The sequence below is a fragment of the Telmatherina bonti genome (genome assembly GCF_933228915.1).
Source record: "Telmatherina bonti genome assembly, chromosome: 17".
Taxonomy (NCBI): Eukaryota; Metazoa; Chordata; class Actinopteri; order Atheriniformes; family Telmatherinidae; genus Telmatherina; species Telmatherina bonti.
Genome location: NC_136615.1, coordinates 25,390,545 through 25,403,529, shown reverse-complemented (window position 1 = coordinate 25,403,529; position 12,985 = coordinate 25,390,545). Strand labels below are relative to the sequence as shown.

The 12,985-nt window shown below is 38.7% G+C and overlaps 1 protein-coding gene across 3 annotated transcripts in view; it reads right to left on the bottom strand.

The window, feature by feature from the left end:
• The window catches only part of cntfr (ciliary neurotrophic factor receptor), a gene marked incomplete at its 3' end in the record, with an annotated part of 223,051 nt that overhangs the window by 172,685 nt on the left and 37,381 nt on the right, over positions 1 to 12,985 (bottom strand). The gene's annotated exons all lie outside the window — the stretch shown is intronic.

Genomic DNA, 12,985 nt, shown 5'->3' with positions numbered 1-12,985 from the left:
TCCCTTGTTCCTTCCCATTCCCTTGAGCTTTTACTTTTTAAACTAAATTTTATTCCAAAAAATAAAGAAGAGAAAGAAAGAAAAAAGTCAAAAATTAAAAAAATGAAGTCAAAATAGGGGCTATCTGACAGATGGACAAGATGTCCAAGTGAAATAAAGTGAAATAGGACAAGGGTTATTTTTGGTAGACAGAGATAATAAACAGAGATTCAGTCGCAAGAGTAGGAGAGAGGATGGCTACCAGACACAAGCAGGCAGAGGGAGAGGGAACAGAAGCGGCCAGGGAAGAGAACACTATGATATAGTGAAGGAGGGGGTGGCAGATGATAGGGATACAAAACTACATGTCGGAGAGTGGGGTGGAGATTTCATAAAGATTAGAGAAAGCTTTGGGGTTGAGTGAGAGAGGAAGAGAGAAGCAGAGACTGTGAGACAGCAACAAGAGAGAAAAGAGAGGAGAGGCTGAGAAGGAGAGAGTCTATACCCAGATCAATGGATGGCCTGTCCTCTGCTGTGTCTGCATTTCCTCTGGGCTCTCACAATAAGGCCCTCTCACTACACTCGGGAGGAAGAGTGTGTGTGAGTGCATAAGGGTGTGTATGTGGATGTGTGTCACAGCAAGAGCAGACCCTTTACACTCTGCTCCTTTCTCAATATTAGAGGTCAATGGTCGGTCTTCCAGTTAGAATTTAAGCCTGCAGTTTCTCACTGGGTTCCGTGGAAGTGAATCTAATCTGTACATCGGGGCCAATATCACTGTCAGAGTGAGTGCTTGTTGGTTTATATCTGCTGACAGTGAGAGAGAAGGTGATTGTCTTTTTGTTAACCCTGTAAAACATACTATAAGCAGAATGTGTTGCTGTGATTTGCTCCAGCTCCCATTGAACAATAATAATAATAAAAAAGAATTTAAAAAAAAAAAAAAAAATTATATATATATATATATATATATATATATATATACATACAGGGAAGATGATTAATTACTAATTATTATTCAACAGTCTGTTTAATCTGTTAAATCCAACAGGACCTCTGCATGGTGCTTGCTTAGCCTACCAGTAATCAACATGTCCTCTGTGGATGTGGTGATTACTGAAATGAGGGATGATGGATGCATGAAGAAATTAAGGATTCTGCTTTTCAAGGAGTGGGTGTAAGCACTACGGCAGGAGCATACTTCAGGCAATTTGGATGACCTACTGAGTAAATGTAATCCCTACACATTCTGACAGACAATGGAAGAGAGGACGAGAAATGCATTATTGCTAGGAGGAATGCAGCATCTGCCAAGTTGATCTTAAGGTGCTCCTGTATGTGGTGGAATTCCCATCTGAACAAAGAGTGCTAACAGAACTTATATCTCTGGTTTTGTTGAAACACAGTTTTTAGTGAAAGTAAACACAATATTTTGCTCTTCAAACTGAATTCAACAGTTCAAACAAAACAGCCAAAAATGCTTTCAAAATCCCAGAAACATCTGTAATACAACATTTGAATCATTTGCTATTAACCCACTTAGTCACAGATAATTGTTGGATATCCTGTTCCAAAGACTTCACTTTGCTGCTCAACTGATTTGCCTCCTCTAAGTCTCCTGTAATTGTGCTCAGTTTTGAGTTTCTACTTAAAGACAAGACATTTGCTTGGATGCAGACACCACACTGCTTGCAGGTAGCGAAACAGCAATACCAGAAGGCCATGGCAATGCTTTGGACATACACAAGGGTATCGGCTCACAAGGGTGTGTGCAAAGGAAAGAGAGATGGGGTGAGACAGTGTGTGACGAGGTGTGTGCATGTGTGTCCTCCAGCAGCCATGATGCATTAGTGTAACCTGATGCCTCTCCTTCCCTGTGAGCCCTAACCTTGAGACAGACAGAGAGTGATGCAGGCTGCAAAGGCACGTTCTGCTGGAAATGAAGCTGGTGGTCCTCATCAGAAAATATGTCTAATATTAGACAACACAGCTTGTTCAGCTGATGCGGTAGAAAAAAATCCAGTTTCTACAAGTCAGTTTGTTTTAAAGCTGCAAAAATATACTTTTGTTTTCTTCATTTGGATTTTACATGATGCATATACATTAGATGTTGATCACTTATCGTTTGATATAGTATATATTAAAGATATAATATATAATAAAAAGTTCCATGTTGATTAAATTACATGTTTAATTACTAGGGATGTAAATCTCACAACAACTCATGATTCAATTCGATTCCGATTTTTGGGGTGACTATTTGATTCAGAATCGATTCTTGATTCAAACAGATTTTGAATTCATGATCATTATTCATAATCTCTTAAGTAACAAAAGGTGCTAATTTCCCCAGAAACTTCATTTTTCTGTAAGCTAAAAAGAACTGAGAAATTATTAGGGCCAATTTGATTGAAATTGCGACATGTACAAAACTTTTTTTGCTTGTGATTTTTTCTCATTTTCAATGAGGAAAAAACAAAAAGTAGCCAGACCATCATTTTGCTGCAATCATGCCCAAGAAGAAAAGTAAAAAGATCAATAATAACAATTAAAAAAAGACTTTTGATTTTTTTTTTTTTTTATTAGATTCCCCATGCCTATTAATTATATATACCATAAGTGTTTTTTGATCAGTTTTAGACATTAGCTTATCTTAAACTAATATTTAGTTGCAATTCAAGTCCTATTCAATAAAAGCAGCTAGTAAACTGCGACTGGTATGCTATCTTTACAATTTATCTCCCATTTTAATCTTTCACTATTCTGACACTGATTAGTATCAGAAAATTCTGTCTTAAAGCATAAAATGCTAATTTTGTATCCATGTTACAAACAAGATAAATCATTAGTAAGAATGAGACATTTCATCACATCTTTTTCTCCCTTTTTTTTCTCCCATTGTGAAAAACTGTGTTATGCCTCAGAGTAATTTTTTTCCCATCAAGGAACCTGGGTGATTACAGGCCCAAGTATAATGAAACAGCTGAAATTCCTCATTTTGAATACATTTAATAATAATAGGGTATTATTCCCCATTTTATCCTTCTACATTAAATACTATTCCCAGAGCCCATTAGGAGACTTAATCATCACTGGCTGAAATACACTGTGGAGTGATAATTACAGTTGATGATATTCACAGATAATTCACCGATAATAAGATGATTCCAAGTTGGTCGCTCTTTTTCCTTTTAATTTTACTCGCAGCATTTTCCTCTGCAGCTGCCAGGCTCACAACTCACCTTTCTCTGTCTTTGCTTTAAAACACGGTAACCAGCAACTGAAGAAGAAGAAAGAGAGGAAGCTACAAAGAGCTGAAAGTGGAATAATACAAAAAAAAAAAAAAGACAAAGGGGTATAAAAATAGGAATGTTGGAGGAGGAATAATGAATCATTTACAGACATATGCAGGGTAGGGTCATCAGAGTTTAAATATTCATTATAGGTGTTGAGTTGAAGCTTTTAGCTCATCTGGGATGAAGTTCTGCTTCTTTCATTTGATGTTTATGTTCACTGAATTATGCATAAATAAGAATGTTATGAATACACTTTGTATGTTGCCATTGCTTCTGTAAGAAAGCACTCTGTATGTTTGTAGCATTATCAGAGTTCAAGGAAAATCCCACTGGAGTCACGCTCAAGGCTCAGGGCAGTGTGACACACAGTGGGGGAAATATCCACTACAAGTAGAGATTTAATGGTTCTGTACAAGGTAGACATGAAACAAATAAATCCCAGGTCAACATATACATATTAAGAGTTTAGATTTAGCGATGCATATTAAGAGACGACATTTTAATGGACATGGTCCACTCCAGGGTTCAGACACACAATGTTTTTGCTACAGGATGACGCAAAGCAAAGTTTCATATGCAATTTGTAGACCTGTTGACCTTCGCTGTTCATTCACACTTCCAAACAATCCTGCTTTTACCTTTGCACTTAAAAAACTGCTGGTTTTCATAGAAATACGATGTAATTATTTCTAACTTTTAATGTCGTTCTAACCTGTTAATGTCATCAAGCAGATGCTACAAAAGAAACTTAACTGTGCTGGAGCTGTGTTGCAGATGTGTTTCTGTTGCTCTTATAGAACAGAAAGTTATGTTGAATCCTAACATGACAACAAAACAGGCTAATGTTTAAAATGAAGACAAAAGGCTAAAAAAAATGTTGCGTTTTGGACAAATCGTGGTGAAGCCTTTATTTTTGTTAAATCTTTCTTTTTTTATTGCATAAAATATAAATTACAGCAAAAAGTTTAGAATGAATTGTTTTAATGTGCACGTGTTATAAATATATTTGCTTTTAATTAGGTGTGTGTGTGTAATTACCATTGTTGCCACTCAAATTTTGCATTTATTTGAAGTACTATTTTCAATGCTACATTTTCACAAACTGTAACCAAAGGGGCAGATGTAAGACTGTAAAAATGATTGAAAGCTTTGAAGACAATACATACTATAGCATGCTTGTTTTAGGGACCTTATATACCCGTGTTCCTCACTGCGCGGCTCGCGAGCAACATGCGGCTCACTGACTCTTGACTTGCAGCTCGTGAAGCAGCCGCTGGCTTTGTGAAAATGTTATCTAAACAAGTCATAATAATCCTCAACGGTGCAGTTTTTTCCACAAACAAGAACTGCAGGCTGCTTACAGAAACTTTGCTGTCTTAACGGTTCCAACTGACCCTGTCAGAGTTGCCAGTTTTGGCTGATTTCAGCTGCACCGAACTCCACCAAAGAGCTACTCCGTCGGTAGCTTCGTCTATATATTGAAAAAGAAACACTCACATTCCAGAGGCATTATTGTATTTTCACCATATACTGTTGCATAAGAAGGCCATTACTCCGTGCAATATTTAGGAAAACAATTCCTTGCCAAAAAGCTGAATGTTACTGATTTGTCAACGTAGATGGATACATAGCGGGGGAATGCTTTGTTGGGGGGTGGCGGCTCTCCTCTTGTCTTAAGTATATTGAGTGGGGCTCTTGTTGAATTAACAGTGAGGATCACTGTTATATACCATCAGTGATACAGCTGCTGCCATCTGTTAATGTTGTCGTTTCAAAATTCCAACGCTAAACTCTTTACTTGTCATCGTGTTCATCATCATGTTTCCACCTTACAAATATGTGGTCTGAGTTCTGTAGAGTTCCTGCTAAAACAACAGGCATAGTACACAAACAAGTAAACAATTATGCTCACAGTTGAGCTGGTTGCCAGCGCAGGAGCAAGGTTAAAAAGAAAGTATATTTTTGCCCTTATTGTCGAATGTAAAAAAGCTGCAACTTCTACACAAGTATTTTCCACTTTTCTCACCTTTTGTAAATCATCATTATTCTTTTCTCCTGATTCTCACGATTTAATCAATGCATTTATCATTTGCCACATGTATTTTCTATTCTTATCTCCAGCCTACATGTTCTGGTACTTCTTGGCTGTCCATCCATCTGTTTTTCTACCTCTTCGTCTCTTACGTCTTCTCGTTCTCACTATGCTCCCTCTCTACTCTGCTGGGTGTCCTGTTCCCTCCCTCTTTGGGACTGGCAGACCTCCTGACGGCTTATTATTGATCCTCTTATCTCCTCACTAGCTATCTCTCTCTTGTTCTCTTTCTTTCTCCCTTACACACACATGCATACATACATTAGGGTGACAAGATAAAAGGGTCTGTATGCCCCAAGGCAAAGCCTGCTAAACAAGAGACCAGAGGCTCCCAGTGTCTCATGTATGCATCAAGAACAGAAACGCTTAACAAACCCAGGGTTACAGACACACAACCATATCTCTGACAGGAGCTGTCCGAATTACCATTTGGTTTATTCACAAGCTTATTTTTCATCTGAAAGTCAAGCTCAGCGTGAAATAACCTAAATCTTGTAGAATCAGGGTGGTCGTAACATTCTTCTGCAGTTGCCTCAGAAAGCTGACGGCAACCAGCACGCTGTCTTCTTTGAGAAAGAAATTTTCTGGATAATAATGCTATTTATAAGCTTCGCCTTGGGAGGGATACTTGACTCTGACTGCAACTTCCTTGTTTTCTGTGAAAACCTGCTCAAGCAAAGCTGGCTTGAAGGGAGTGCTTAGGTCCCAGGATGTCATCAGAAAAAAAGAAACTAAAAATTGAAGTGTGAGTTTCATAATCTGCCTAATTTCCATAATTGAAATAATTGATGTGCACTAAGTGCAAACAACGGAAGTTAAATCCCTTTTACTATGTTTGGATGCTTTTAGAGGTGTTTAAACAATCATATTAATTCCGAAACTGTGATAGAGAAAAGCTAAGATAGTGGACAGATGGTTTTGTTACTATCCACTTCCCCCTACAATAATGTATTTCAACCAGAAGTATTCTGCATTTGCAAAATGTTTTGACTATTTTGATGGGGCTCGATGTCCCACCCCAGCTACCTTTATGCATGAGGTAATAAAGAAGGAGTCTGTTGTCCTACCAAAATTGTTTTAAGCTGGCAATACTAACTCATACTTACCATCAGTTAAAAGTCATTATTAAATGTAGCTGCATGTGAAGAGTCAACATGACATCCATTTAGGTAGCGGTGGTACAACAGTGAGAGTTGTACTTAATTCAAATCGTTATGTTTTTAATACCAAGTGACAATAACTAAGTGATGTTGTCCAGAACAAATGAAGAAGTGATAATTAACAAATGCGTTTAGTTAAGTGTTGTTTTACCAATCCAATCTGAGTGTTTCGAAGACAGATGACTGCAAATCTGAGCTGCACTGCCTGCCAGTTTTACTGCATGTAGACCTATTTGGTAGGTTTTGCTGAAAACGGTCAAATGTCAGCTTTTACAAAATCGTTTTGTTTGTTTTTTCCTTTTTTTTAACCTAATCAGGTAATTATTATTATTATGGAGTGTAAAGCATAAGTTTGGTCATTAAACTTTACACACGTTTAATGTTTTACAATTACATATAAATTCTGCCAGATCGTGATGACGATTTATTTTTCAGAGCCAGCAATTAGTCTGAGACAAGATCACAATCAAGCCCCACAAAGCAAATAAAACCTCTTAATATGAGAAAAAGCTCAGTTAGACATTTAAATAAAAAAAAAGTGTTTTATAACCCACATAGACTGTCACATTCTGCTTATTGAGCTTTTAACATTTCATCATAATCTAAAAGAAAAATTAACAATAAAATTTGATTTGCATACATTAGCAGCATATACTACTACTCTTATTCAGAGTTTCAGAAAAAGCATTTTAGTACTAAAAACTAAAGTAGTAAAATGTGACTGTGGATAAGTGCATCATTGCATCTCTTAATCTAAACTGAACAAATGTTGTATTGAAAAAATGAAAGGTGCGAAATTAAGAGACACATTAGAAACATGAATTCCAATGTCCTGAGGAAAAAACCAAAATATATTCAGTTGATGTCTATTATTTTGCTGTCAGCATGCTCACAGTTTCAGTTTTATTCACCTACCTGTTTCTCTCCATCCAAACAGAAAATCATTTATTTTTTACATCTCCTGTTGGTTTTCATGTGTATAGATCTGATAAGCATGCTGATCTGTACATGATTACATCAAACCAGAGCAAATCCTGCATTTCTATTTTGGTGTAAAAGGTTTCTAAAATAAATTTACTTTGCAAGCCTTTCTTTTGTTGCCATGCTGAGAATTTAGTTTGAGATCTTTTGCTCACAGCGCTTTTCACTTGTACAACAGCATGCATTTAAGATGGCAATTTAACCATGATATTAGTGTTATGCCCGTTTCAATACGCCCCAAAGCTAACAAGAGGTAGTCAGGAATCAATACCTGGCATGAAAAACGATGCGACTTTCAGCTGCTGTGCCTGCATCAATCATACCGTTACCATTAGCTCATCTCCCGACACCAACTTGGACTCCTCTCTCCTGCCCCTCCCATGCTCTCTTCACTCCTATATCACTGTTGTTCCTCTCTTCCTGCACCTCTCTCGCTCTCAGTATTGCTCTCCTTTTTTCTCCCTCTCTCCTTCCCTGCCAGCTCAGCGGATGCCCCTTGTCACAGCTCCTATTTCAGCCTTCTGAAGTTTCCTAATTGATCGCAATTAGAGCTGCTACAGAGCAAAGCTATGGATGGGGAGGGGGATGGGAGAGCAGAGAGACATAAAATGAGTATGAATGTGCAGGTGTGTATGTATGGCAGACGCACACACAAACAATCAATTATCCTCTTTTAGAGTTGTAAATACTGCATATTATAAGGTCATACTTGCACCTGGAATGTGTATGACTGCAATCTGCTAATAACATAAGATGCAAAGGGAAACATCCAAGGCAGCGAGAGGTGGTGAGTCACAAGGAGGCGAACAACAAGAAGGAGGATAGGAGACAGTTAAGTGACACTGCATGAAAGATATTAAAATAGAGAATGAAGTTAAAGGGAAAATGAAAAGGAGGCTTTGGAATGTGGGTTGGACCCTCAAGCTGTGTTTTGCATTGGAGTTAAAGTTTGATTAGATCTGGTGAATAAAAAAAGAAAAAAAGTTTTATTTTGCATTTGATATTAAATAAAGCAAAAATTGTCTCAAATGTTGCACAAAAGTTGTTTGACTTGCCATCCCAAATGCAGACACCGAGAGTATCAGTGAAGATATTCCAAGATTGTTCAACTTTTAATTCAAAGCTTGAGCTTTTCCAAACCATTTCAAGCAAATGTTTTTTTCTTCTTTTTGCATCTAAACAGATCTGCATATTCTAACATGTTTGAGTCAATAGGAAAAAAAAAAACTAATGAGCTACTCCGGCATTTAAAAACTGCCATAGCTAAAAATTAAACTGATGACATCTGGATTTGTCCTGCTTGGAATTAGGATAAAGAAACTATCTGAAAATCCCAACTTGGAATGCACTACAATTTATGATTCCTGTCGGCTCGAAATGGTGGGGGTCAGAACTGAGAATGAGATAGTGAGGAATGTGGTGGGACAGAAAAGATAAGGATAAGTTGGGATAAAATGCAGATATGCAGACAGTGACTTTTGTAAGAAATGTGACAGTCATGAGTGAGAATAGCAGATAGCGAAGGATTTGTAATAGAGAGATAGAGGCAGAATGACAAAGAGGAAGAATAACAATGGTGCAAAAGCCTCTTCCATCCTCCTTGCAAACGTCCCTGATCCCCCTTTTTCTCTCATTTAAATTCTTCTCCATTGTCATTTCAATCCAAGTCTAACCCCCCACTGCCAGGCAAATACACACACAATCACAAACTCAAACTGGCGGACTTCAGAGCGCACATGTATTGACCTCCAACAGCAAGCAGGACCATCCCAGAGCACAAAGCTCACACATCTCTGCTAATCCCTATCAGTGAGCACACACATGCACACATTGACAGTGTCTGCTGAAAAGATAGGCTCAAGTTTCACCAGACTGCAGATGTCTGTGTGACCCTAGCCATGCTAACATCGGTGGGGAATAGCAAGCAGCTTGTCACCAAATATCCAGTGTCTTGTCAACCACACAAGGGCTAGTCTGGGCACAGACTAGCTCAGCTGCGCCCTGTCAACATGTATTGTTGACATTGCTAACGTTATTCTATTTCTAGCCTTGCACAGTCTACGGGCTTGTCAGCAACGGCATCTTACAGAGCAGACATGCTGCTCTCAGTAGTGTTAGCCCCAGAACGTCTACAGAGCTGCTAACGGCAGCAACATAGCTGGAGAAGAACGTCTTGTCAGCATGGTCAGGACACGGCTGGGTTAATACAATTCCTGGCCTCATCATTCCTCTGTCAGCACCCTGGAGTCAGAGATGGCAACTGACCCTGATCTAAATATTCCCTGTCAAAGTGCAAAGGACTGTAAACAAAGCAGTGCAGGTATCTGTCGTTGCCTTACAGCTCCCATGGAAGCAATACGAGGTCAGAAGCTTCGGATTTTCATAAGAACTCTCCATCCATTCCACCAATTATCGACTTTTAAAACTAGAAAGAAGAGTTATGTTGGGTAAATATACAGTAATTATTATATGCGCTTGGTTTGGCTTTAGTTTGACTTTACTGTCACAAGTCAAAGATAAAAAGGGCACAACATCAGAAAACTTGATTAGTGAGCATTTACTTATCAAAGATGTTTTTTTTTTTTTTAAAATCTCAAATTTAATGTCTTTTCCAATGAGACCATGGACACCAAAAGTCTGATGTTCAGAGATGTCATTTATTAAAAAATGGTACTCAAGTACAATGTTCAAAGGAACATACTAATTTAATTATGATAATCAAGGCTCACACTGAAAATTTTGTTTAAAAAAAAAAAAACCTTCACTTGTATCTGCTTGTACCCAGCGGAAACTAATGAACTCCATTCAGAGCTGTTGTTGGCTAAATCAAACAATATTAGCTTTTCTGATGGGGAACAACACATCCTGACGCTTGACATAATGAGTGAACTTGAAAGAGCTCTCAGGTCATTTTGAATCCATTAGGACCCAACAGGCTCTTAAGTAACACACACACACACACACACACACACACACACACACACACACGCACGCACGCACGCACACACGCACGCACGCACGCACGCACGCGCACGCACGCACGCACGCACGCACGCACACACACACACACAAACACATAGGGAAACAGGATAAGCTAGAGCAACTGATGCAAACATACACAAACACACACACACACACACCTACACAAAGGTAAAAAATTATATACTTGTCATCATCGCAAATTGTACAAGTCAATTCCAAAGCCAATTTAAAGCCAAAATGCACTCACAAAACAAATCAGGAAGCGAAACAGACAAATCAATGTCAATACGATCTAAAAGGGATTATGTACACACACACATCAGAGACCCAGACCAAGACTGGTTGCATGTGTGAGGGGATGAATGCATGTGTAAAGGTGGTTCTGGCGACAACTCGACCCAGCGGGATCAAAACACACTCTCTCACATTAATTATGACCCCCCACACACAGACACACTTAGCAGCAGGGGGGGTGCATGCAGTGGCACAAGTGTATGGACCTCAATGGGCGTGTTAATGGGGGGATTTGCAGTGCACAAAAAGAGAAACAGAGAAATGCATGTAGAAGTGTTACATTATGATGGACCATGTTGCATCGATATAACTTCAAAGCCACTTAATACTTTGAGACATTAAATCTGTGGTTATTTTAGTTCATTACCTCTAACTATAACATTAGACACATATATATATATATATATATATATATATATATATATATATATATATATATATATGTTGTTAGGTTGCAAATTCTTGCTCAGATCTGGTTACTCTGAATAAATATGTTTCAGCTCAACTTTAAAATCTATCAAACTGAAAATAAAATGCATAACACTTGAAGTAACTTATGTCACACCAGATGACTTAAGCATCTTACACATCTGCCAAAAACAGAACAATGCTATAATGTAAAATTAGAAAGATGTCAAACACTGCTCAAGTACACCTGGAAGCACTTTACACAAGGGACACTTGTACTTTCCTTAATGCATGCTAAAAAAGAACAAAAAAAGGAAAGAAAAGCAAGGCAGGAGGTCAATAAAACCTTGCTAAAGGCAAAGTAAAGGAGGAAAAAACACCTTCAGAACAGATTTTATAAAACTGTTTACATATTAGCACTGTAGTCTGTTTTGTTTAAATATGGAATTCAGTCCTATCAACATTGCTGGTTGCTAGAAACTGACAGACGTTTCTGGTCCTCTGAGTCTTGCCTTCTTTCCCCAAAATATTTAATCCATTTTGTGTTTTTGCAACTTGCCTCTTTGTTTACCATCAATATGCAGCATGACATATGCCATGCTGCAAGCCGAGTGCCCCCAAGGGAGAAAAGAAATTCCTAAACTCAAACTCAATTATGGTTATGTGAAAAGAGAATTGCTGAGTTATTACATTGAAATATACCTGGTTTTTTTTGTTTGTTTTTTTTAGCAGCAGCAGCCTGAAGCATCTGGATTTTGAGTAGGATTGTGTCCCCAGTTTAAATCCCTAAGACCTACACAGAGGGAATCTGGCTGGGGAAAGCAAATAAATAACAGTCTCCCTTGCCTCATCAACTAAAGTCAAGTTACCCCCAAAAGCAAGGCTCTTAACCCCCAGTTTCTCTGCTGCAGCAGCCAAGTGAAAAAAAATTAGCATTTGATAATTCTGTATGCAAACACTGTCAGTCATTAATGCACAAATCTATTAAATATGACTGCAGGCACTTCTTTGTAATTTTAAATGAGCTATACTAAAGTTTAGCTGTGGGTCTTTGTGAGTGAATGAAAGTGTTTATACGTACTATCACTGTTCAAAGTATTGCGGCAGACATGGATTTCCCTGTATGTAACCTTATAGTCCTGAGCTGTCACTACAAATGCATTGCAGTGGCCAGCATGGAATCTGAATATCTGTCTACGTGTGTGTCCATGCTGTCTGCATATTTGCTGTATGTGTGTGTGCATGCCAGTGTGTGCATGAGTGATGGTGTGTAACGTCTGCATGCCTACTGTTTCCGTATCTGACTGTGGACATATATGTGTGTCACAGGCATTTCTGGATGGAGGAACTCTATACGCCTCCACAGAATCCTTTCAGTTGCCCGCCTGCTCCACACACACACACACGCACACACACACACACGCACGCACACACACACACACACACACACACACACACACACACACACACACACACACACACACACACACATCGCACATCCTTCTGCTGACACATGTCACCACGGCAACCAGATACAGCCAAAGTCGAGATATTGATAGAGGAGCAGAGACCACCATACTGGCAGGCCAGGAGTTCACAGCATGGGGGTGAAGGAAAGCAATGAGAAAGCCGAACCACAGCACACAAACTGTTCAAAATGATTCTGGCAACCAAACATAAGAATCTTAGAACTTGGAGAGACTGCCGCTTTCTTCTTATATGCAGTCCGTCTTGTTCTCACATGTGTCAAACAGGTTCACAGTATTTCTGCGGCTTCTTACACATGTGGCTCA